The 26,676-nt window shown below is 43.3% G+C and overlaps 1 long non-coding RNA gene across 1 annotated transcript in view; it reads right to left on the minus strand.

Annotated features, from left to right (window-relative positions):
* Window positions 1–20,139: 20,139 nt before the first annotated feature.
* LOC130277644 (uncharacterized) overlaps window positions 20,140–26,676 on the minus strand; it is a 92,566-nt gene continuing 86,029 nt past the window's right edge. The window contains exons 2-3 of the long non-coding RNA XR_008845502.1: window positions 24,006–24,063; window positions 20,140–20,266 (exon numbers count right to left, since the gene is read on the minus strand). This is a non-coding gene — a long non-coding RNA (uncharacterized LOC130277644). The remainder of the gene's footprint in view (window positions 20,267–24,005; window positions 24,064–26,676) is intronic.

Below are 26,676 nucleotides of genomic sequence, written 5' to 3' on the forward strand. Positions count from 1 at the left end.
CTTTAACCCTTGGGGCACAGCCACATGTGGCAAAAATGCTGGAATTTTTTTAATGCAGAATCCTGTTTTCCATTCAGTAGCAGCAATGTAGATATTTTCGGAAATCTCATTCACATGTTACACAAAAAGGATTGTATGGAATCAGGATTGAAATTGACTTTCAGTGAACATATCTATTTATGCTGCCCCCTCCCCTTGTAGATTGTAAACTCTTGTAGGCCGGGCCCTCTCTCCCTCTATAGCAGTTTGTCATTTACTCTGTATCACTTTCACTGTACCTGCATTATGTACTTTAACCCTTATCATATGTATAGCACCCTGCAAACAAGGGTGGTATAAAAATAAATAATAATAATAATAATAATGATAATAATAATAAAAATAATAATATTACCATGCATAGTGGATGTAATGTGAATTAGTATCAAGGACTTCAGTGGAGAAGTCACAATACACCTGAGTTGCAAATTTTTATATGGAAATACTGCAAATTTATTATACAGTACAATGGGACAAATAGTTTTTTTTATTTTATTTTAATTTTTTCACAAATGCTTTAGAAATCTGGTGTAATTTGAACCAAAAACTGGCTTACATGACTTGAGCTTCATTTCTTAGGAGCTTTAGACCCATTTTAGATACTCATGTTCTACATGTTTTAAAAGGGGCATGGCTTCTGCAAAACGGGTGGCTTACGGATGCAGCTTAAGATGAGACAGCATGCATCAAAAACGTGTCAAAATTGTATATATTTGGATGAAAAAAAGCAGTCTCTGCAGCTATTGCCTGTGTGTCTCTGTAAGGAGACCAAATACAGAAAGTGAGGGCAGGACAAGTAGGGCTCTGTGTAGGCTTCTGGCTTGTCAATCATCCTGATTTGTGAGCTGGGGGCATGTCATAGAGCCTCAGTGCGGAGAGCCCTGCTTGTCCTCAGTGTGCAAAGCCCTGCTTGTCCACAGTGCACCAAGCCCTGCTTGTCCTCAGTGCACAGAGCCCTGCTTGTCCTCACCGTACAGCGCTCTGCTTGTCCTCAGTGTACAGAGCCCTGCTTGTCTTTAGTGTACAGAGCCCTGCTTGTCCTCAGTGTACAGAGCCCTGCTTATCCTCAGTGTACAGAGCCCTGCTTGTCCTCAGTGTACAGAGCCCTGCTTGTCCTCAGTGTACAGAGCCCTGATTGTCCTCACTGCACAAAGCCCTGCTTGTCCTCGGTGTACAGAACGCTGCTTGTCCTAAGTGTACCGAGCCCTGCTTGTCCTCAGTGCACAGAGCCCTGCTTGTCCTCAGTGTACAGAGCCCTGCTTGTCCTCAGTGTACAGAGCCCTGCTTGTCCTCAGTCTACATAACCCTGCTTGTCCTCAGTGCACAGAGTCCTGCTTGTCCTCAGTGTACAGAGCCCTGCTTGTCCTCAGTGTACATAACCCTGCTTGTCCTCAGTGCACAGAGCCCTGATTGTCCTCAGTGTACAGAACCCTGCTTGTCCTCAGTGTACAGAGCTCTGCTTGTCCTCAGTGCACAGAGCCCTGCTTGTCCTCAGTGCACAGAGCCCTGCTTGTCCTCACTGCAGAGCCTGATTATCCTCAGTGTAAAGAGCCCTGCATGTCCTCAGTGTACAGAGACCTGCTTGTCCTCAGTGCACAGAGCCCTGCTTGTCCTCACTGAACAGAGCCCTGCTTGTCCTCAGTGTACAGAACCCTGCTTGTCCTCAGTGCACAGAGCCCTGCTTGTCCTCAGTGTACATAACCCTGCTTGTCCTCAGTGTACAGAGCCCTGCTTGTCCTCAGTGTACAGAGCCCTTCTTGTCCTCAGTGTACAGAGCCCTGCTTGTCCTCAGTGTACAGAGCCCTGTTTGTCCTCCATGTACAGAGCCCTGCTTCTCCTCGGTGTACAGAGCCCTGCATGTCCTCCGTGTACAGAGCCCTGCTTGTCCTTAGTGCACAGAGCCCTGCTTGTCCACCAACACTACCAGTATATAGTCTACTCACAGAGACGCATAGGCAATAGCTGCAGGGACAAAACTATACACTATATTTTTAACCAATGTATATTACAGATATACATGTAATGGTATTATCTACATTATTTAAAAAGGTTTAGTTAATGACAGGAACGCTTTAAATATTTAACTTCCTAATATAAAATGTCACTCTGCATATTATTATTATTATTATTATTATTAAATATTAAAGTTTGAGATGTAATGAATTGTACACTACAATAAGATCTGCATCACCTTCATGACCCCGAAATGTTTTTTTGTATTAAGTTTTTTTTCCACTGAAAGGGTGCATTCACACCACGTTCTTGCATTACAGTTCCCGAATACGTTTTCAATGTGAAAACCGTACGGAACCGTATTGAAAACAATATGCATTGACTCTCCATTGAAAACCGTATGCCAAAAGATGCATCAGGTTGTGTCCGTTTTGCATCATCTATGGTTTTGTCAGTTTTTATGTATTAGACCGTATACTATTATGGGCCGAGGCAGAACATTGCGGCGGCCGGCGTTAGGCTGAGCGCCATGCGACGCTTCGTTCACACAGAAGTATGAAAAAGATGGACCGGAGGACTGATCAGCTATAGTGGCGCTCCGCGGGAACCCAGGAAGGCAGCCCCGGCAGGACGGAGCAGGAGTACTTCTTTAAAAACATATACGTTTTTTGCTTACAAAACGGATGCAACTGGACATCATTTTTCAAACCATATACGGTTTTTAAATGTGTACGGGATGAAATTTGTACACACGTTTTGGTACAGTTTAGTCAGGTTTTGAGGAATCCGTTTTTCATCAAAAACCTGAAACAGGAACAGGGTTTATTTCTTGCAGGACAAGGTGCACTATATTTTATGACATAATGTATTACAGAGCCAGAAAAATGTATGTTATGCAAAAATATGGAATTTTGTGGGGCAATATATTTTTTCTTTTATGCTCAAAATATGTTAAAACTAACATGCTGCCTTAATTCTATGGGTCAGTACAATTTCAATGATAGCAAACATGGATAACTTTTGATTAATAAACTTGAAAAGAAAAAATAATTATGTTCATTGCCGTGTCCTGACTAAAACTTTTTAATTTTACACCTACATGTTAGGATTTATTTTTGCGCAATGAACTGTAGTTTTTAATGGTAACACTTTTGCGCATATGTGACTTTTGATCACTTTTTATGACACTTTTTCGGGGATGTGATGCGACCAAAAATCAGCAATTTTGTTTGAATTTTTTTTTTTGCGTCTACACCGTTGACTGTGTAGGATCAGGAATCTGATAATTTTATAATTTGGACAACTATGCACACAACAATACCAAAAAATATGTTTATTTTAATTTTTTTCACAGTGTTTTATTAGAAAAATGGAAAAACGGGTTATTTATACTTTTATTAGAGGGGAATTTTTTTAGAAAACATTTTGTTACTTTTTTTTTTTTTTTACACATTTTTTGTGCCCCCCCCTGTAGATGGCTTACATAGATCACTGTAATGTTATTGCATTACATTGATCTATGTTATCGACTTTCGTTTGCTTACTGCTGCCTAAGGTAGCCTTAAGCAATCACCTATCCAGCTCTGATGTCCATCATCAACAGCAGATGTCAGCTGCTGATAGCAGCGGGTATCTGCCAGTTGTGACGCAGACCCTACGAGCGGGCCTGCGTTATATTCCCCTCACATGAATGTTGCATTTATCAATCTTTTCCTTAGACAACACTGCGGCCACCTGTGCCTTAATGCAGTGTGCACAGAAGCTGCACTTGCTTCATACCTAGTGAATACCAGCTTCTGTCAGCAGTTGGCACTCACCAATAATGAAGGACATAAACAATCACATTAATTTCTCCCATTAATGTCTCAAATGCTGCAATCTGAGCTTTTAAGAGGTTTCTACAGTAGTGTCAGCATTGGGATTGGTTTCCAAGGATGAAGGATCCACTGTGTAGGTAGCCGGAGGTCTTACCACTCCTTCCTTTTTGTCCATGGCTTGTCATTTGATAGAGCCTGGCTGCAACAGCATTCCACTTCTAGACCCAGGCAGCATAATGTCTTGGGCTGGCCCTGGCAAGTTCAAATCTCTCCCCATATATGGTACTTCTGCGTGCGTAAATGTCCGAACTATAAAAAAATATATATGTGTATATATATATATATATATATATATATATATATATATATATATATACATATATATATATATATATAAATATATATATATATATATATATATATATATATAATGTTAGTTAATCTGCACGGTCGTACACGTAAAAAAAATAAAAAATACATTCACAATTTGTGCATTTTTGATTACTTCATATACCATAAAAAATGTATACAAAGCGATCAAAAAGACCCATCAAAACAAAGATAGTACCGATAAAAACTACAGATCACGGCGCAAAAATTTAGCCCTCATATAGCCCCATATGCGGAAAAATGAAACAGTTATAGGGGTCAAAAGATGAACATTTTAAACATACTAATTTTGGTGCATCTAGTTATAATTTAATAAGTAATAAAGTAATAAAATAAAATAAACCTACATAAATTAGGTATCCTTGTAACCATATGGACCTACAGAATAAAGACAAAGTGTCATTTTTACCAAAAAGTTAACTGTGTAAAAACGGAAGCCCCAAAAATTTACAAAAGGGCATGTTTTTTAAAATTTCACCCTACAAATAAGTTCTTTTTTTGTTTCACCGCAGATGGTTATAAAATAAGTGATGTCATTACAAAGTACAATTGGTGACACAAAAACAAGCCCTTATATGGGTCTGTAGGTGCAAAGTTGAAAACATTGTGATCAAAAAAAAAATATTTAAGTGCAAAATGAAAATTGTCGGGGTCCTTAACCTGTTAAAGGGGTACTCCACTTCCCAGCATTTGGAACATTTTGTTCCGAATGCTGGTGCGGGTTTTGGGGTCCCCACACCCCCTCGTGACATCCCGCTCCACCCCCTTGTGATTTCTCGCCCCACCTCCTCAATGCAAATCTATGGGAGAGGGTGTGATGGCCATCACGAGGGGGCGTGGCAACCCCCAAAGCCCGCACCTGCATTCGGAACTAAATATTCTGAATGCTGCGGAGTGGAGTACCCCTTTAAGGATTAAGGGTGTACAGGTACACCCTTAAGTCCTTGTACTTAAGGACCAAGGGCGTACCTGTATGCCCTGAGTCATTAAAGAGGTATTCCAGGAATTTTTTTTTGGACTGTTTTCTCATAATTCTTCTGTGATTTTCACCACAATATTTATTTTTAACATCATACAAAATTACTGTTGTCTCAGATTTTTCCCAGGTTGCGATGCGGCTGAGACCTGACTCACTTGTCAGCTGATGACAAAGAGCCTGTCTGCTTCAAGGGGTGGAGGAATTGCTTGGTGGGGGAGAGATCGATCTGCAACTAATGCATCAGCTGTAGGAACCCTGATTGAAAACCACAGGTCTTTTGAATGTATGCAGCTCATTTATGTTTCAATGGGTGGGGTGGCTGATGTGTGGGAGGGAGGAAAATGGAATTATGGGATTTGTAGTCAAAAAAGAAAAACAGCGAATACCAGTTCACAAAAAGCTAGCCACAGTATTATGGTGGACTCACAACATAGCCATTTAGCCCCAAGAAAAGCACAGATCCTTCCTAAGCATGTCCAAATTATTAAAATATAATGTTTACGATCCCGCACAGTAAACGGTGTTAATGTAAAAAAATATCAACCACCAAAAAGACTGATTTTTAATCACATCATATATTGGAGAAAAAAAAATGAGCCCCATACATCCTTGTATAAGGAAAAATAAAAAAGTTATAGGGGTCAGAAAAGGAAAATTTTATGCATACCAATTTTGTAATTTTAGTACAATAAAAGAAAAACTATTTAAATTGGGTGTAATTTTAATCACATTGTCCTACAGAATAAAGATAATGTATCATTTTTACCATTAAGTGCACTGCCTAAAAACCAACCCCCCCCCCAAAATTTGCCAAGTTTTCTTATAAGTTTCCAGCAAATAATATTTTTTTAGTTTCACCGTACATTTTATGGTAAAATGAAAGATGTCATTACAAAGAACAATTGTTTGCATTAAATAAAAAAAAAAAGCCCTCATATGGCTTTGTCCTTAAAGGGTTAAACATAGATATGAGAAGAGAACATACAATAGAAATATATACTCACGTTCTAAAGGGGTTGTTGATTAGGGAGAGATTATGGATATCACAAAGGTGGCCCCCTACTTGGAGACCTGCTCTGACAATGGCTCCTGCTCTGGTGACCCAATACCAAAACCAAGGATATTCATTTCCGTGGTCACCATAGATTTTATTCTGCAGTAGTAGATGAGAGGGAAATGTCTAGATGGCTATTGCTATGTGACATTAACTGATTGCTGTGGCTTTGTAAAGTTGGACCCTTGCTGATCTGGTCATCACCGGCCTTTAAAAAATAAAAAATATTGACAAATTATAAAATGAATAGCCTGATGGTTTTTGTTTTTTTTATATATAACTTTGATGGCCTATCTTAAAGGTAGACCATTAAAGGGTAGTCAGTAAACAAAAGGGAAGTTATTGCATCTGCAGTAACATGACTCTTTCACTGCTGCACCCAACACAGTGCCATCTATGGGGCTATATATTTGTGTCTTAAAGGGGTATTCCAGGAAAAAACTTTTTTCTTATATCAACTGGCTCCAGAAAGTTAAACAGATTTGTAAATTACTTCTATAAAAAAATCTTAATCCTTTCAATAATTATCAGCTTCTGAAGTTGAGTTGTTGTTTTCTGTCTGGCAACAGTGCTCTCTGCTGACATATCTGCTTGTCTTGGGAACTGCACAGAGTAGAAGAGGTTTGCTATGGGGATTTGCTTCTAAACTGGGCGGTTCCCGAGACACGTGTCATCAGAGAGCACTAAGATAGAAAAGAACAACTCAACTTCAGCAGCTCATAAGTACTGAAAGAATTAAGATTTTTTTAATAGAAGTAATTTACAAATCTGTTTTTATATATATATATATATAAATAGTTTTTTTTTTCCAGAATAACCCCTTTAACTCATTTCCATTCAAGTACATGGTGCTGATCCTCAATACCAGACATAGATGTAATTGAGTGCCAAAACTGCAAACCCCATTTTTATATAGATGGGTCAGTCCCTATCAATCACATTCTAAAAGTAGGCCACCAATGTTCGAACTCATAAAAAATCAGTTGAAACAATCTATTAAAAAATGCTCTTTTCTGTTAAATCGATAGAATGTTTCTCAACAAAAAGATCACATGGTTGTTTCTGGTGTGCTTAATGGGTATGAAAAGCAGCAAAGGGAGTAATGTGAAGGTTAGTTCGTAAGCATAGTATTCACATTATATTGACAAACAGCAAGTCTTGCATATTGAATTTTAGTAATGAAAAGAAGGAAAGAAAAACCAGAAGTAGTATCATTAAGGAAAACACCTCAGCAGAACAGATAATCCTTTAAAATCCTTGTCTGATGTTAGGGAAGATTTAAGACTTCACAACACAAGACTGGAACAATCCGGGCGAAAATCAAAGCTCGGTAGCAGCAACCTCACCCATCATTGAAACAGATGAAACCTTTCCAGAACCAGACATAAATCATAGATCTTTCTTCCAATTGACACGTTTCCTTCCAGATAGTTTTGAATTAATGTGCGCGCAACTCGGATCATCAACTAGTAGCGGACTTCCGAAAACAAAAGCCCTAAACGTCTTCTCTGACAGTTTGATCAAAGCTTTCTAACAGAAGATATAGATTCTTCCAATGCCAGCCAAAAGACGAGAACTTATAAAAAGAGATATAATCATTTTTATTGCTATTTTAACTTAAAAAAATCAAGTGAGACTTGATAACAAAACACCTTCTCTCCGTTGTTTGTTACCGATTGTGACTGTAACAATAGACGTTATTTTCCGGTGATTTATGGCCGACTCTGCTGCATTCTATAGTACAGACTTTGGTAGATTTGCTGAAAAGGACTAGTGTGATTTCAGCAAGTACATCTCATTTGTGCTTGAAGAGAATAAGAAAAAAAAATGCCGTAATGTGCAAAATAAAATCAGTTATTCCCAAGTACCATAACATTGTGCTGATTGTAGAGGCCTGATTTTCACTATTGGAACATCTGTTTGCAGTCTTTCCTGAGCGTTTTAGTGTCCAGAAACTTTCATTTGTCTCAGCAATTAATCTTTAAGATTTTTTTTTGTCTGTGTGTAACTTCTGCTAAGTTATATTGGAGCGGTTACACAGCTTTCCGTACAGGTAATGCATTTTAATTGATAGAGATAGAGAATATAATATTAGAACCTAGGAGAAAAATTTAGCACAAACAGTACTAATCCATAGATATCCCACTAAAGAATAAGCAAGAAATCAAAGAAACACAGAAGAGTATCAACAGAAAAAAAGCCACCTGGTCCATCTAGTTTTCTCTTATATTATTTTCTTTTATTTGTATCTTAGGCTAGATTTATGCTTTTTTCAGGCATGCCCTTGCATGTAGTTACTGTCAATTTACCAACCACTGCTGGAAGTTTTTCCCAAAAATCGACTACACTTCAAGTAAAATAATTTATCACATTTTCATAGTCAGATCATTTAGCATTTTTGAAGGGCCAAAGTATAAAGTAGAACTAGGAAAAAAATGATTAAAATCCCACTAATAATGATAAAAGTCAGTAATTTTTTTCTACTTTAACCACTAGAGGATGCAGGACATACCTGTATGCCTTGGCTGCATGGTTATTGGTGCACCAGGGCACATATGTATGTCCTGAGTCTCTTCTGGATTATTAAGTAGGAGTAGGATGCCTGCCATTAACCCTTTAGATGCCGTGTCCGTGATCAATACTGATCACAGCATCTGAAGTACTGGGGGAGGGTGTGGTCTGGATAGGAGTGCAATAGAAGGGGTCTGATGAGCCAAGATGGCCTCCAGAGCACTGCTAGTCTGCTTCCGGCTGCTCTGGGGGATCTTCTTGTGTGGTCTGCCTTCTGCAGGCCATATAAGTAGATTGTCGATATCAGTGATCAGTGCTATGCATAAGCACCACCAGGCTTGGGTCCTGTGCATGGAAAAGGGCAAAAGCAGCCCATGGAGGTAATAGAAGCAATTTACACAGTGACTTGGCATCATTGGGTCAAAGGCTGAAAAAAATCCTGGAATACCCCTTTAATCCTAGGGCAATTGATCAAGTTAAAATACAAATATGTGACATCTTGTGCTCATCATAGCTAATACCATGAAGTGAAAAGACAGACTATTTTGATCCACTGTAGAAATTATACCTTACATATAAGGGTAGTCTAGGATTATCTTCTTCTTCAGAAACGGCACCACTCTTATCTATGTGCTATGCTTTAACCTCTTAAGGACCCAGCCATTTTACACTTTAGGACCCGGCCATTTTTTGAACATCTAACCACTGTCACTTTAAACATTAATAACTCTGGAATGCTTTTAGTTATCATTCTGATTCCGAGATTGTTTTTTCGTGACATATTCTACTTTAACATAGTGTTAAAATTTTTTGGTAACTTGCATCCTTTCTTGGTGAAAAATCCCAAAATTTTATGAAAAATTTGAAAATGTTGCATTTTTCTAACTTTGAAGCTCTCTGCTTGTAAGGAAAATGGATACTCAAAATAATTTTTTTAATTCACATATACAATATGTCCACTTTATGTTTGCATCATAAAATTGACAAGTTTTTACTTTTGGAAGACATCAGAGGGCTTCAAAGCTCAGCAGCAATTTTCCAATTTTTCACCAAATTTCCAAACTCACTATTTTTCAGGGAGCAGTTCAGGTTTGAAGTGGATTTGAAGGGTCTTCATCTTAGAAATACCCCACAAATGACCCCATTATAAAAACTGCACCCCCAAAGTATTCAAAATGATATTCGGTCAGCCTTTTAACCCGTTAGGTGTTTCACAGGAATAGCAGGAAAGTGAAGGATAAAATTCACAATCTTCATTTTTTGCACTCGCATGTTCTTGTAGACCCCATTTTTGAATTTTTACAAGGGGTAAAAGGAGAAAATTTATACTTATATTTGTAGCCCAATTTCTCTCGAGTAAGCAGATACCTCATATGTCTATGTAAAGTGTTCGGCGGGCGCAGTCGAGGGCTCAGAAGCGAAGGAGCGACAAGGGGATTTTGGGATTTTCTGAAATGGTTTTTGGGGGGCATGTTGCATTAAGGAAGCCCATATGGTGCCAGAACAGCAAAAAAAAATCACATGCCATACCATTTTGGAAACAGGACCCCTTGAGGAACGTAACAAGGAATGAATTAAGTGAGCCTTAATACCCCACATGTGTTTCACGACTTTTGCATATGTAAAAAAATAAAATAAAATTTCACTAAAATGTGTGTTTCCCCCCAAATTTCCCATTTTTTAAGGGTTAATAGCAGAAAATACCCCCCCAAATTTATAACCCCATCTCTTCTGAGTATGGAGGTACCCCATAAGTTGACCAGAAGTGCACTACGGGCGAACTACAATGCTCAGAAGAGAAGGAGTCATATTTGGCTTTTTGAGAGCAAATTTTGCTCGGGGGCGTGTCACATTTAGGAAGCCCCTATGGTGCCAGGAGAGCAAAAAAAACCCCCCACATTTTGGAAGCTAGACCCCTTGAGGAACGTAACAAGGGGTACAGTTAGCATTTACCCCCACTGGTGTCTGTCAGATCTTTGGAACAGTGGGCTGTACGAAATTTTTAATTTGCACAGCCCACTGTTCCAAAGATCTGTCAGACACCAGTGGGGTGTAAATTCTCACTGCACCCCTCATTACATTCCGTGAGGGGTGTAGTTTCCGAAATGGGGTCACATGTGTTTTTTTTTTTTTTTTGCGTTTGTCAAAACCGCTGTAACAATCAAATTTTGGGGGGCTTTTTTCCCTTTTACATCTTGTCAAAATGAAAAGTATAGGGCAACACCAGCATGTTAGTGTAAATAATTTATTTTTTTACACTAACATACTGGTGTAGACCCCAACTTCACCTTTTCATAAGGGTGAAAGGAGAAAAAGCCCCGCAAAATTTGTTAGGCAATTTCTCCCGAGTACGGCAATACCCAATATGTGGCCCTAAACTGTTGCCTTGAAATACGACAGGGCTCCAAAGTGAAAGCGCCATGTGCATTTGAGGCCTGAATTAGGGATTTGCATAGGGGGGACATAGGGGTAGTCTACGCCAGTGATTCCCAAACAGGGTGCCTCCAGCTGTTGCAAAACTCCCAGCATGCGGGGACAGTCAACGGCTGTCCAGCAATACTGGGAGTTGTTGTTTTGCAACAGCTGGAGGCTCCATTTTGGAAACAGTGGCGTACCAGACATTTTTCATTTTTATTGGGGAGGGGGGCTGTGTAGGGGTATGTGTATATGTAGTGCTTTTTACTTTTTATTTTATTTTGTGTTAGTGTAGTGTAGTGTTTTTAGGGTACAGTCACATGGGCGGGGGGTTACAGCGAGTTTCCCGCTGCGAGTTTGAGCTGCCACGCAAAATTTGCTGCATCGCTGTCACGATGCCGGCTGGCAGGAGGTGGATCCTCTGTGCCAGAGAGGGATTGGCGTGGACCGTGCTAGTGGACCGGTTCTAAGTTACTACTGGTGTTCACCAGAGCCCGCCGCAAAGCGGGATGGTCTTGCTGCGGCGGTAGTAACCAGGTCGTATCCACTAGCAACGGCTCAACCTCTCTGACTGCTGAAGATAGGCGCGGTACAAGGGAGTAGACAAAAGCAAGGTCGGACGTAGCAGAAGGTCGGGGCAGGCAGCAAGGATCGTAGTCAGGGGCAACGGCAGGAGGTCTGGAACACAGGCTAGGAACACACAAGGGAACGCTTTCACTAGGCACAAGGGCAACAAGATCCGGCGAGGGAGTGCAGGGGAAGTGAGGTATACATAGGGAGTGCACAGGTGAAGACACTAATTGGAACCACTGCGCCAATCAGTGGCGCAGTGGCCCTTTAAATCGCAGAGACCCGGCGCGCGCGCGCCCTAGGGAGCGGGGCCGCGTGCGCCGGGACAGGACCGAGGGAGAGCGAGTCAGGTACGGAAGCCGGGGTGCGCATCGCGAGCGGGCGCCACCCGCATCGCGAATCGCATCCCGGCTGGAGGCGGTATCGCATCGCACCCGGTCAGTGGATCTGACCGGGGCGCTGCCGTAGCGAGGATGTTGCGAGCGCTCCGGGGAGGAGCGGGGACCCGGAGCGCTCGGCGTAACAGTACCCCCCCCCTTGGGTCTCCCCCTCTTCTTAGAGCCTGAGAACCTGAGGACCAGACTTTTATCTAGGATATTGTCCTCAGGTTCCCAGGATCTCTCTTCAGGACCACAGCCCTCCCAGTCCACTAAAAAAAAAGTTTTTCCTCTGACCTTTTTGGAGGCCAGTATCTCCTTTACGGAGAAGATGTCTGAAGAACCGGAGACAGGAGTAGGAGAAATAAGTTTGGGAGAGAAACGGTTGATGATCAGTGGTTTAAGAAGAGAGACATGAAAGGCATTAGGAATACGAAGAGAAGGAGGAAGAAGAAGTTTGTAAGAGACAGGATTAATTTGGCACAAGATTTTGAAAGGACCAAGATAGCGTGGTCCCAATTTGTAGCTGGGAACACGGAAGCGGACATATTTAGCGGAGAGCCATACCTTGTCTCCGGAAGAAAAAATGGGGGGAGCTCTTCTTTTCTTATCAGCAAACTTCTTCATGCGTGATGAAGCCTGTAAGAGAGAATTTTGGGTCTCTTTCCATATGGTGGAAAGATCACGAGTTATTTCATCCACAGCGGGCAAACCAGAGGGCAAGGGAGTAGGGAGGGGGGGAAGAGGGTGACGGCCGTACACCACGAAAAATGGGGATTTGGAAGAAGATTCAGAGACTCTGAAGTTGTACGAGAATTCGGCCCATGGAAGAAGATCTGCCCAGTCATCCTGGCGGGAGGAAACAAAATGCCGTAAATAATCACCCAGGACCTGGTTAATTCTTTCTACTTGCCCATTGGATTGAGGATGATAAGCAGAAGAAAAGTTTAATTTAATCTTGAGTTGTTTACAGAGAGCCCTCCAGAATTTTGACACGAATTGGACGCCTCTATCCGAGACGATCTGCGTGGGCAACCCGTGAAGACGAAAAATGTGTACAAAAAATTGTTTTGCCAACTGAGGCGCTGAAGGAAGACCAGGAAGAGGAATAAAATGTGCCATCTTGGAAAATCGATCAACGACCACCCAAACAACAGTGTTGCCACGGGATGGGGGTAAGTCTGTAATAAAGTCCATACCAATCAGAGACCAAGGCTGTTTGGGGACAGGCAGAGGATGAAGAAGACCAGCAGGCTTCTGGCGAGGAGTCTTATCCCGGGCACAGACAGTGCAGGCCCGCACAAAATCAACAACATCCGTTTCCAGAGTCGGCCACCAATAGAAACGAGAGATGAGTTGCAAGGATTTCTTGATGCCCGCATGGCCTGCGAGATGGGAGGAGTGACCCCATTTGAGGATTCCGAGGCGTTGGCGTGGAGAAACGAAGGTCTTCCCTGGAGGAGTTTGCCTGATGGAGGCTGGAGAAGTGGAGATCAGGCAGTCAGGAGGAATGATGTGTTGCGGAGAGAGCTCTACTTCCGAGGCATCCGAGGAACGAGAGAGAGCATCGGCCCTAATGTTCTTATCGGCAGGGCGAAAGTGAATTTCAAAATTAAACCGGGCAAAGAACAGAGACCACCTGGCCTGGCGAGGGTTCAGCCGTTGGGCAGACTGGAGATAGGAGAGATTCTTGTGATCGGTGTAAATAATAACTGGAAATTTTGATCCCTCCAGCAGATGCCTCCATTCCTCAAGTGCTAATTTAATGGCCAGTAGCTCTCGATCCCCGATGGAGTAGTTCCTCTCCGCCGGAGAGAAGGTCCTAGAAAAAAAACCCACAAGTAACAGCATGCCCAGAAGAATTTTTTTGTAGAAGAACCGCTCCAGCTCCTACTGAGGAGGCATCAACCTCCAATAGGAAGGGTTTAGATGGGTCAGGTCTGGAGAGCACGGGAGCAGAAGAAAAGGCAGTCTTGAGCCGTTTAAAGGCGTCTTCCGCTTGAGGAGGCCATGACTTAGGATTGGCATTCTTCTTGGTTAAAGCCACGATAGGAGCCACAATGGTGGAAAAATGTGGAATAAATTGTCTGTAATAATTGGCGAACCCCAAAAAACGTTGGATAGCACGGAGTCCGGAGGGGCGTGGCCAATCTAAGACGGCAGAGAGTTTGTCTGGGTCCATTTGTAGTCCCTGGCCAGAGACCAAGTATCCTAGGAAAGGAAGAGATTGACATTCAAACAGACATTTCTCCATTTTGGCATAAAGTTGATTGTCTCGAAGTCTCTGAAGAACCATGCGGACATGCTGGCGGTGTTCTTCTAGGTTGGCAGAAAAAATCAGAATATCGTCCAGATACACAACAACACAGGAATATGAGAGATCACGAAAAATTTCATTAACAAAGTCTTGGAAGACGGCAGGGGCGTTGCACAGGCCAAAGGGCATGACCAGATACTCAAAGTGTCCATCTCTAGTGTTAAATGCCGTTTTCCATTCGTCCCCCTCCCTGATGCGGATGAGATTATAAGCACCTCTTAAGTCCAGTTTGGTAAAATGTGGGCACCTTGGAGGCGATCAAAGAGTTCAGAGATAAGAGGTAGAGGGTAGCGGTTCTTTACCGTGATTTTATTAAGTCCGCGGTAGTCAATGCAAGGACGTAGGGAGCCATCTTTTTTGGACACAAAGAAAAATCCAGCTCCGGCAGGAGAGGAGGATTTGCGGATAAACCCCTTTTTTAAATTTTCCTGGATGTACTCAGACATAGCAAGAGTCTCTGGGGCGGACAGAGGATAAATTCTGCCCCGGGGTGGAGTAGTGCCCGGGAGGAGGTCAATAGGACAGTCATAAGGCCTGTGAGGAGGTAGAGTCTCAGCTTGTTTCTTGCAAAATACGTCAGCATAGTCCATATAGGCCTTAGGGAGACCGGTTACAGGGGAAACCACAGGGTCACGGCAGGGAGTACTGGGAACCGGTTTAAGGCAGTCCTTGAAACAAGAGGTACCCCAGCTCTTGATCTCCCCTGTGGACCAATCCAGGGTTGGGGAATGGCGTTGAAGCCACGGTAGTCCAAGGAGAATTTCGGAAGTGCAATTGGGGAGGACCAAAAACTCAATTTTTTCATGATGAGGTCCGATGCACATTAGGAGGGGCTCTGTGCGGTAACGTATGGTACAGTCCAATCTTTCATTGTTAACGCAATTGATGTAGAGGGGTCTGGCGAGACTGGTTACCGGGATGTTGAACCTGTTGATGAGAGAGGCCAAAATAAAGTTTCCTGCAGATCCGGAATCCAAGAAGGCCATAGTAGAGAAGGAGAAGGTAGATGCAGATATCCGCACAGGCACAGTAAGACGTGGAGAAGCAGAGTTGACATCAAGGACTGTCTCACCTTTGTGCGGAGTCAGCGTGCGTCTTTCCAGGCGGGGAGGACGGATAGGACAATCCTTCAGGAAGTGTTCGGTACCGGCACAGTACAGGCAGAGATTCTCCATGCGGCGTCGTGTCCTCTCTTGAGGTGTCAGGCGAGACCGGTCAACTTGCATAGCCTCCACGGCGGGAGGCACAGGAACGGATTGCAGAGGACCAGAGAAGAGAGGAGCCGGGGAGAAAAAACGCCTCGTGCGAACAGAGTCCATATCCTGGCGGAGCTCCTGACGCCTTTCGGAAAAACGCATGTCAATGCGAGTGGCAAGATGAATGAGTTCATGTAGATTAGCAGGAATTTCTCGTGTGGCCAGAACATCTTTAATGTTGCTGGATAGGCCTTTTTTAAAGGTCGCGCAGAGGGCCTCATTATTCCAGGATAGTTCAGAAGCAAGAGTACGGAATTGTATGGCGTACTCGCCAACGGAAGAATTACCCTGGACCAGGTTCAGCAGGGCAGTCTCAGCAGAAGAGGCTCGGGCAGGTTCCTCAAAGACACTACGAATTTCCGAGAAGAAGGAGTGTACAGAGGCAGTGACGGGGTCATTGCGGTCCCAGAGCGGTGTGGCCCATGACAGAGCTTTTCCAGACAGAAGGCTGACTACGAAAGCCACCTTAGACCTTTCAGTAGGAAACTGGTCCGACATCATCTCCAAGTGCAGGGAACATTGTGAAAGAAAGCCACGGCAAAACTTAGAGTCCCCATCAAATTTATCCGGCAAGGATAGTCGTAGGCCTGAAGCGGCCACTCGCTGCGGAGGAGGTGCAGGAGCTGGCGGAGGAGATGATTGCTGAAGCTGTGGTAGTAGCTGCTGTAGCATCACGGTCAGTTGAGACAGCTGGTGGCCTTGTTGCGCTATCTGTTGTGACTGCTGGGCGACCACCGTGGTGAGGTCGGCGACAACTGGCAGAGGTACTTCAGCGGGATCCATGGCCGGATCTACTGTCACGATGCCGGCTGGCAGGAGGTGGATCCTCTGTGCCAGAGAGGGATTGGCGTGGACCGTGCTAGTGGACCGGTTCTAAGTTACTACTGGTGTTCACCAGAGCCCGCCGCAAAGCGGGATGGTCTTGCTGCGGCGGTAGTAACCAGGTCGTATCCACTAGCAACGGCTCAACCTCTCTGACTGCTGAAGATAGGCGCGGTACAAGGGAGTAGACAAAAGCAAGGTCGGACGTAGCAGAAGGTCGGGGCAGGCAGCAAGGATCGTAGTCAGGGGCAACGGCAGGAGGTCTGGAACACAGGCAAGGAACACACAAGGGAACGCTTTCACTAGGCACAAGGGCAACAAGATCCGGCGAGGGAGTGCAGGGGAAGTGAGGTATACATAGGGAGTGCACAGGTGAAGACACTAATTGGAACCACTGCGCCAATCAGTGGCGCAGTGGCCCTTTAAATCGCAGAGACCCGGCGCGCGCGCGCCCTAGGGAGCGGGGCCGCGCGCGCCGGGACAGGACCGAGGGAGAGCGAGTCAGGTACGGAAGCCGGGGTGCGCATCGCGAGCGGGCGCCACCCGCATCGCGAATCGCATCCCGGCTGGAGGCGGTATCGCAGCGCACCCGGTCAGTGGATCTGACCGGGGCGCTGCCGTAGCGAGGATGTTGCGAGCGCTCCGGGGAGGAGCGGGGACCCGGAGCGCTCGGCGTAACAATCGCAAACTTGCAGCCTGATACTCACTGTAAGCCCCTGCCCATGTGAATGTACCCTGTACATTCACAGGGGGGGACCTCCAGCTGTTGCAAAACTACAACTCCCAGCATGCACAGTCTATCAGTGCATGCTGGTAGTTATAGTTTTGCAACAGCTGGAGGCACATGGGTTGGGAAACACTGAGTTAGGAAACAGACAATGTTTCCCAACCAGTGTGCCTCCAGTTGTTGCAAAACCACTGCTCCCAAACATTCTCAGGCATGCTGGAAGTTAGAGCCAGATGTTGCCGAACTACAACTCCCAGCATGCTTGGAGTTGTAGTTTTGCAACACCTGGAGGACTACAGTTTGCAGACCACTAATACAGTGGTTCCCAATCTGTGCCCTTCCAGATGTTGCAAAACTACAACTCCCAGTATGCCCTTACTGTCCAGGCATGCTGGGAGTTGTAGTTCTGTAACATCTGAAGGGCCAGATGTTACAGAACTACAACTCCCAGCATGCCTGGACAGTAAGGGCATGCTGAGGATGTGTAGTTTTGCAACATCTGGAAGGGCACAGTGGTCTCCAAACTGTGGACCTCCAGATGTTGCAAAACTGCAACTCCCAGCATGCCCAGACGCCAAGGGCTGTATGGGCATGCTGGGATTTGTAGTATACAGGGTCCCATTATAGCAATGCATGTCGCTTTACGGCGACGTGCATTGCTGTAAAGGGCCCGACCGCGGCTGAAGATCCAATCACCTGTCGCTGCTGCACCGTCTTCATCGCCGGGATCCGGGTCTTCATGGACGAGGTAAGTACCGGGTCCCAGCACTCCCTCATCCCCGTCGTGTCCTCCGGTCTTCCTCCCGTCCTCTCCGGACTTCCAGGGGCCGGGCAGGGCGGGAGGAAGTAACCGCCCCCCCACTGCGATTGGTCGGTTAGGAGGGGATAGGAGGAGGTGGCAGGCTTGCCACCTCGCTCCTATACTTTAGCATGGTCCTGGCTGTCTGTCCCAGAGACCCGATCAGCCCGGTATCGCCGCAGATCGCAAGGGCGATTTCCCTTGTGATTTGCGCCGATCGCCGACATGGGTGGCCTGCATGGCCCCCCTCGGCGTTTGCCTTGGATGCCCTGGACGCATTTGCCCTGTTTGCCCATATGCCCTAGGTCCTTAAGAGGTTAACTCCCCCCCCCCACCCACCCAAAAAAAAAAAAAAAAAAAAAAAACACTGAGTCTAAGTTTCCACTTGTTTTTGTATGGGAAAGATGCCAAGAAAAACACCAATTTTGCTGCATGGTGTTTTTTTGGTCAAAAAAACGCTGCAGCCAGATGTTAGCTGTAAATCAATGAGAAATTGCTAAATTCTTCTTCCACTTTGCGTTTTTCAGTTTGGTGTTCTTTAATCCTTTTGGCTTTTTTTCACTCTTTTTTTTTTGGCATTTTTCAGCCCCTTAGTCGTTTTGCAAAGTCGCAGCATGTTGAGCCTCTGCCGTTTTTCCCCCTGAAATCGTGGCGTTTTTCTCCCATAGAAGTCTAGATGTGGGTTGTAACGTTGGCATTTTTGCAGGCGGTTTTTATTCTTTTTTGAACTATAGTGATCCAAAAAAGTGACGGAGATACCTTTTTTCATAAAATTTCATAGGGTACCATTAAAAAATATATAAAAAAGATACAGTAGTGATAGAAAAAATTGTATTTAACGAAATTTATCTTTATTATAATGACATTTTTATTAATTTTTAAATGGGGATCAATTTATTTGGGCAGGCAGGGCACTAAAAATATAGCGAGTAATAATAAAAATGTAGTGCGAAAGTGTATTTTTCACTTTATAATTTTTTTTTTATGTAGTAGTACTACAACTGCCAGCATGGAACACACTGTTCCATAATGGGAGTAGTAATACCTGTACTAATTGACAGATCGCCACCTGTGTCACTTCTGACACCCGTTGTGATCGCACTGCCGTATATATATGCACCAATTCATATTTCCCGCAGAGAGCTGTGATAAGCCAGATTGTTCCAGCCAATCACAACTCTGTGGGAAATATGAATAGGTACATATATTTGTCAGTGCAGAGGACCATAGAAGAGTGGCAGGCTGGCCGCATCTATACAATATACAGGAGGATCACAGCGAGTGATCTGTCTATTAATACAGGTACTACAGCTCCTGACTTCTGACACCTGCAGCGATCATCCTTCATCGCTGAGATGCGGAGTGGCTTTCTCCTGCGCTCGCAACTCTGCTCTGTACTCAGACCGGCCACTCACCATTCATATTTCCCTCTGAGAGCGGGGATTGGCTCCCACCATGAGGCCAATCCCCACTCTGGGTGGAAAATATGAATGAGTCAGGTGTATTTCTATTCACATCACTGGCCGGCCCTGAGTTTAGTGCAGAGATGTGACTCCTGGGGCGATATGTCTATTAGTACAGGAACTACTACTCCCATCATGGGACAATGTGTTCCATGCTGGAAGTAGTAGTACTATCTAAAAAATATAAAAAATAAAGAGAAGAAAGGGAAAAACACACACACACGCTACAATTTTATTATTATTGGCTACATTTTTAGTGCTCTTCCCATTCACATAAATTGATCCCTGTTTAAAAACGAAACTTTTGTTATAAAAAATATAAATTTTGTAAAAAAAAATTTCATCACTACTGCATCTTTTTAAAATTTTTTTTAGGACCCTACAAATTTTGAAAAAAATGCCAAGGGGCAAAACATGACAGAAAAAACCTTGGATGCAAGAAATTGCACTGGCGTTTTTTCTGGCGTCTTTTTCACACAAAAAAAGCACAGGAAAAAAAAAACAAGTGGAAACTTAGCCTAAGACTTATCACAAAAAAATACAAAAACATTTTTAATCAATATACATAAAAACATAACGGCATAAGCAGTGGATAAAGGCACATAGACTACAGTCACAGAAGAGAAGGTGGTGATCGCAGGATACATACCATGGTTATATACAGGAGATGAATGCAATGGAAGTACAAATGATATAAAAGGGTCACAGTGAAAATGAATGCCAGACAAACGCTGGAGCTTCAGGACTGCTGGACACCAGAATGTGAATAAAGAAAACCTGCAAGTCAAATACAATATACCACATAAAGAAGTAATATATGAGATATAGGAAACAAAATAATACCTGCCATCTATGCTAACTGCAACCAGACCAACTAAGTACCCCAACATATATTTCGCACTAGGGCTTCGTCAGGGGGCTATCTTGTAGTAAGTGAGAATGAAATACCAGAGACAGCCTGTGTAGTCACAAATAGTGTTGTTACTGGAATGAAGCAGATCCTATGTTCTAACCCTGCACAGCCACGTTAAATGTTAAGCTAAAAGCAAGTACAATAATGAGCAGTAGGGGAATTATGGATCATTTCTGATAAGCCCTGCAAGCACAATTTCCCAATTTCATTGGAATAATGCTGATTTCTTACTTGGGCGCTTTAAGTGTACTACCCAGACCCTTTTACGTTGAAACGATTTCTCGTCTTACTCATTCATGCACTATGGCTTTTGGCAAGGTGTTTAATCTGCTGGGATTCCGATCCTTAGCTTTGTGTCTGATGTTCACTGTAATTGATTAATATCCCCAGGAACAAGGACTTGTATGGTATTTACATCAATCAGCTCATCATCAGCCGCACCTGAGCTTTATTGACTGGATTGCCAGGGACCGGCAAAGCCTCTAGTGCTGCTATTATCTGCTTGCTTCTTCTCCGGCACCAGGATAAATTCTTGGTTCTTATAAAAAATTGTTGTACTTCTCCTTCAAGTCTTTAATTCGTCAATGGAGGTAGGTGAAAGGAAGGGTGGACATGACTGTCTATGGCTGCACTTCAGCCACATTAGAATAGAAAACTAGTATTTTTCTTAACTGGAAACAATAGGAAGCTTTTTAAGATAAACTGTCCATTTTTTGATGGATACATTGTATCAGTTTGTACCCATTTCTACTGTTTAGCCTTGTTTAGAGATCCTACAGTCATCTGCAGATTTTAGGAGGAAAAAAATGGACATCAAACAGGGTGGTGCCACAGGAATGATCTAGATTCACATTGTAAGGGTAGGGTCACCTGTAACGGATTCACAGCATATTTCACGCTGCGGATCTGCTAGTGACCTGACCCATTTTGTGCCTCTAGCTGTTGCCACCCCCTTTCTCCCGCCTGCCTGCCCCTGGCCTGATCGCCATGGCGATGCGCCGCTATGAGAAGCCACACAGAGGGCCTGCGAGTCACCGAGTCCACTCTGACATGCACATGCGCAGTACACTCAGACATCACGGCTGCTCTGCGATGTGAGAGTGGACTCTGCAACATGCAGGTCTTCTGTGTGGCTGCTCATAGCGGTGGATTGCCGCTGCGAGCAGGCCAGGGGCAGGTGAGGTGCAGGAAGTGGGTGGCAACAGCTTGAGGCACAAAATGGGTTGGGTCGCCGGCGGATTTGAAGCATGAAATACTCTGCGGACCCGTTATGTGTGACCCTACCCTAATGAAAAGATTTCAATAAAATATTGTTTTTTTAATGGTACATTCACACATGCCGTATTCACTGCAGATTTGTTGCTGAGGATCTACTGCAGATTTCATGCTGTTAAATTAATACAAATAAGTAGTTGAACACATCATAAAATCTGCAGCAGATCCTCAGCTTATACAGTATGTGTAAATGCACCTTAAAGGGGTATACCGCCCCTAGACATCTTATCCCCTATCCAAAGGATAGGGGATAAGATGTCAGATCACCGCGGTCCCGCTGCTGGGGAGCCCCGGGATCCCCGCTGCGGCACCCCGCTATCATTACTGCACAGAGCTGTGACGTAACGATGCTCCGGCCCCTGTATTGCGCGCCATTACGTGCAAAGCGAACTCGCTCTGTGCTGTAATGATAGCGCAGTGCCGCAGCGGGGATCCCGGGGCCCCCCAGCAGCGGGACCTCGGCGATCTGACATCTTATCCCCTATCCTTTGGATAGGGGATAAGATGTCTAGGGGTGGAGTACCCCTTTAAGAGTAAGTTCAAACCAGTGGATTTGATTTCAGCAGAATTTAAATAGGGACTTCGGTTGATTTCTCACAGTGGAAATTCCGCTGCTGAAAATCTGCTGTGGAGAGCCTGCCCCAATTCAAACTCACATCGGGAAACGTACTGCAAGTTTTCAATCGAATCTGCATGTGTGAACGCAACCTTAGGGTAGGGTCACATGTGCTGTATTTTGCTGCATATTTTCTGTGTATTTGCTAATGCGTATTTCACTACCAATTAAAGTCAATGGGTAGCAAAATCAGTAGCTGAAAATACGTAGCAACACACCACACATGAGACCTTACCCTAACAGGACAAAATAGCTTGTCTGTCCTGTAAAACAAGGAATCCTGTTAGAAATTCATCAAATAAATATAACTATTGATCTGATAACTGATCTATTTGAGAAAACAAAAATCAAAAACAAAACTGATAATTCAACAGAATTCCAAAAAAGGAGTGTTCAGCACCACAAAGGCAGTACATTGCAGTAAAAGTAAAACATTTTTATTGAAGAAATATTCCAGTAAACAGAGCATACAAGCCTATGCATTTCAGGTCTTAGTGACCCTTAAAGGGGTTGTCCAAGAATAGAAAAAAGAGCTAATTTCTTTTAAAAATGCTCCCCGTCTGTCTCCAGGTTGGGTGTGGTTTTACAACTTGGCTCCATTCACTTCAATGAAACTAAGCTGCCAAACCACACCCAACCTGGAGACAGATAGGGAGCGGATTTTGAAATAAATTAGATAACCTCTTTAATTACTCATAGCTGACATTTCAACAGGATAGTCGAATGTGATGTGAACCAACCCTCTCTGTTTTAATAACTGAAAAAAAGAAATACTTTACTTATATTTATATTGTAAGTTAGTAACGTGATAAGGTACAGGAATAGAAAATAAATTCACATTTGGATGACTACTGGCTATACAATGGTGGTGAATAATTAGAAAAGGCACAGAAGGAAGAAAAAAAAAAAAAATAAAATAAGCTGTATTTCTTTGGCAGAATTTATCAAGTCTCCAACCAGCTGCGTGAGTAGACACAATTCTTTCCAAAGCTCCTATTAATCTTCTTCTGTAATTTCGCTGTAACAAAGTACTCTTTTGTACCATTTTACAGGTATCGGGTAGTTCCAATGTGTCCTCGGTAATCTTATTAACCTTTATGTTTTTTGTTCCAAATAATCATCTGCTATGTCTGTTGTGTGGATGACAATTAATTTGATACTTCCCCCTTAGCAATCTGACAATTGAAGAGAAATGCCATAATCCAACACTTGAGTCATTCTGATTAAAACAAATTCCTGTTTCTCTTGAGGTCAAGAGGATTATCCATCCAGTTAATTATATAGAATACAGCCTTATATCTAGCAAATCCAACAAAGTCTGAACTATGCAGATCACAGGATCATATAATAAGAAAATGCAAGGTAAGACAATTTATATTTGTGTTAACATAAAGTGTCTAACACTGGCAGTGTGGGTCTGTATGAAGAACAGTTTTTTACTCTATTTTATAGTTAGTATGGCAGTCTGATGGCCGTAAAAGGGTCCTAACAGTGTCTTGAAAATTCAAATTATAATACAGTGTGGAATTTTCACTATCCAGATATGGGACTCGAATCAGCTAAAATTGACTGAACTTTCAACACATTTTGCATAAGTCAATAGTACAACAGAATATAAAACACTTCATAATATATTTGTTTCTCATAAAATGCTTCTTCTGAACCACTTATACTCCTCCCCCATGCATCTCACACCATCCACTCTCAATTACCTGCTAAAATCTGTCTTGATGAGCAAAATGGTCCACTCGCTGAGGGATCAAATCATGTCTATAGAAAGAAAAAGAAGAGAGAAACTATAGAAAGACATAAAAAAGACTACTGTATATACTCGAGTATAAGCTGACCCGAATATCAGCCGATGCCCCTAATTTCACCCCAAAACCCAGGAAAAAGTATTGACTCGACTATAAGCCTAGGGTGGGAAATACATCATTCCCCCTGTCATCATCCCCCCTGTCATCATCCAGACCCCCGTCATTAACATTCCCGTCATCATCACCCTGTCATCATCCAGACCCCCGTCATCATCACCCTGTCATCATCCAAACCCCCGTCATCATCCCCCTCATCATCATCAACCCCCCCTTCATCATCATCGCCTGTCAATCCCTTCAATCAGTGGTCTTCAACCTGCGGACCTCCAGATGTTGCAAAACTACAACTCCCGTCCATGTGCAGGGACGTCCCTGTGCGTCGTCGTCAAGGCAACGTCGCTAGTTCGGGGCCGGGCCTGGAGCGGAGAAGAGGGCCTCCCGGTGAAGATGGACAGCCCGGAACGACTAACCCTCCCCACCAGACGGTCCCTGTAGCATAGATGGCCCGGACCAGCTCACCCTTCCTTCCCCCCGAGGGGAGGTGAGTAGAAAACTAAAGGGAGGTCTGGATGATGACGAAGGCCGCAGTGGTCTGCAACCTGCAGACCTCCAGATGTTTCAAAACTACAACTCCCAGCATGCCGGGAGTTGTAGTTTTGCAAGATCTGGAGGTCTACAGGTTGAAGACCACTGAGCCACTGAGAAGGGATTGACAGGCGGAGAGTTCACTCGAGTATAAGCCGAGGGGGGCTTTTTAAGCACGAAAAATTGTGCTGAAAAACTTGGCTTATACTCGAGTATGTACGGTAAGTGTTATATTTCATCCCAATGCTAGCTCCACAGCTAAACTGTTTCTGCTCAGACAATTGGCTACAGAAAGGAAAACTGGTAAAAATTTGATATACAGCTAATATAAGTAGTACGATTTCCAGTGAACACACATGGCAGCTGATTCTGAAAAATCACCTGAAAATCCAGGCATGTTTTAATTGCAAAATATGAACATGGAGAAAAAACTGCTGGTTTCTGATAAGAGTCATATTTTAACCTGTAATAGTGAAGTCTTAGATATAAATCCCACCAAGGCCAATATTTGCAAGGAGTTTGTATGTTCTGCTTGTGTTTACTTGGATTTTTCACATCACTCCAAGACATACTGATGTTGAAATTTAGATTGTGGGCCCTAACAGGGAAAGTGAGAGATTTGAGTGATGACAAGCTCTCTACGGCACTGTGGAATACATTGGTATTATGTAAATTAATGAATTATTATTAATTGTAATAGTTTACTGGGACCCCTTGCGATCTCCAAAACGGCTTAGCACTCAGTCACCAATGAACTGGTCTCAGTAGTCATGGCAGGGCACAGCTGCAGCAGTGATTGACTGAGTAGCCTCTCACTTCCGAGAGTAGTACATCTGGAAAGGTGGGTGCTGGAAAATTATGCGGGAAAAAAAGAATCTCGAGATTGCAGGAGAGGGTCCCAAGGGTCAGACCCCCTGAAATCAGTGTTTAAAAACTAGGAAACCCCTTTCACATTTATTGTGCAGGGTGCAAGGCTCAGTGAATATAGTGAGTGTAAGTGGCGATGCATACAGCATTGTTGTTTAGCATTAGACGATCACTCACAGTTGGTCTGAGGTAAGCAGTGTATGCTTTACCACTCCTGTATACGATTCATCCTAAACTAATCCCCAAAAATCTTAATTCCAAGAGATTTTTATGAAAATGGAAGTGACATTGGTTTATCCCCTGTGGATAGGGATACCTTCTTCATATGGAGATACTCCAGAAATTTGAACAGATTTGTAAATTACTTCTATTAAAAAATCTTAATCCTTCCAGTACTCATCAGCTGTTGTATATTACAGAGGAAGTTGAGTTGTTCTGTAAGAACCCGGAGGGATAAACATCCCTGAGAGTGTTTGTTTATCTGGTTGCTGTGGCTACACCTAGCTCTTGGCTGGTCAGCTGACCTTGTTAGTTCACCTGTGTGCTGCCTATTTAAACCAGCAATGTGCTTTCAGCGCTTGACTCCGAAAGAGTTTCTCTAGTAGCCAGCGTTTATATCTGTGTTCCTGATCATCTGGTATTTTGACTTCTTGGCTTGGCATTCTGACCTCTCTCCTGTTTTTGCGACTTGGCAACTTTGACCTTTCCTGGTACTGACTTGGCTAGTGGACTTTGACATATTGGCCCTCATTTACTAACAGGATTTCGACTCTTTTTGTCAGGTTTTGCGCCTAAATTCTGTCGCACAGACCATGCAACAGAATGTGCGACAGAAAAAATCACTTGTCTGAAAACCACTCTGAAATTCATGTGAATTTTCTGGGAAGAAAACCCTATACTTTAAAGCATGTATAAAGTTTCAGAAAGCGGAGTAAATTCTCTGGCTGTTTGCTTCTTTTCCTGTGTTGTCTTTTTCAAGCGATTTTTACTTGTAATTTTTTTTTTTGCACAATTGAATTTTTAAACAACGTTTTAGTCTTTTCAACACAGTTTTTTTCCTATTGTTTCAGTAATAATGGTGAATTAATATATATATATATATATATTATATATA

The sequence above is a fragment of the Hyla sarda genome, chromosome 6 (assembly GCF_029499605.1).
Source record: "Hyla sarda isolate aHylSar1 chromosome 6, aHylSar1.hap1, whole genome shotgun sequence".
Taxonomy (NCBI): Eukaryota; Metazoa; Chordata; class Amphibia; order Anura; family Hylidae; genus Hyla; species Hyla sarda.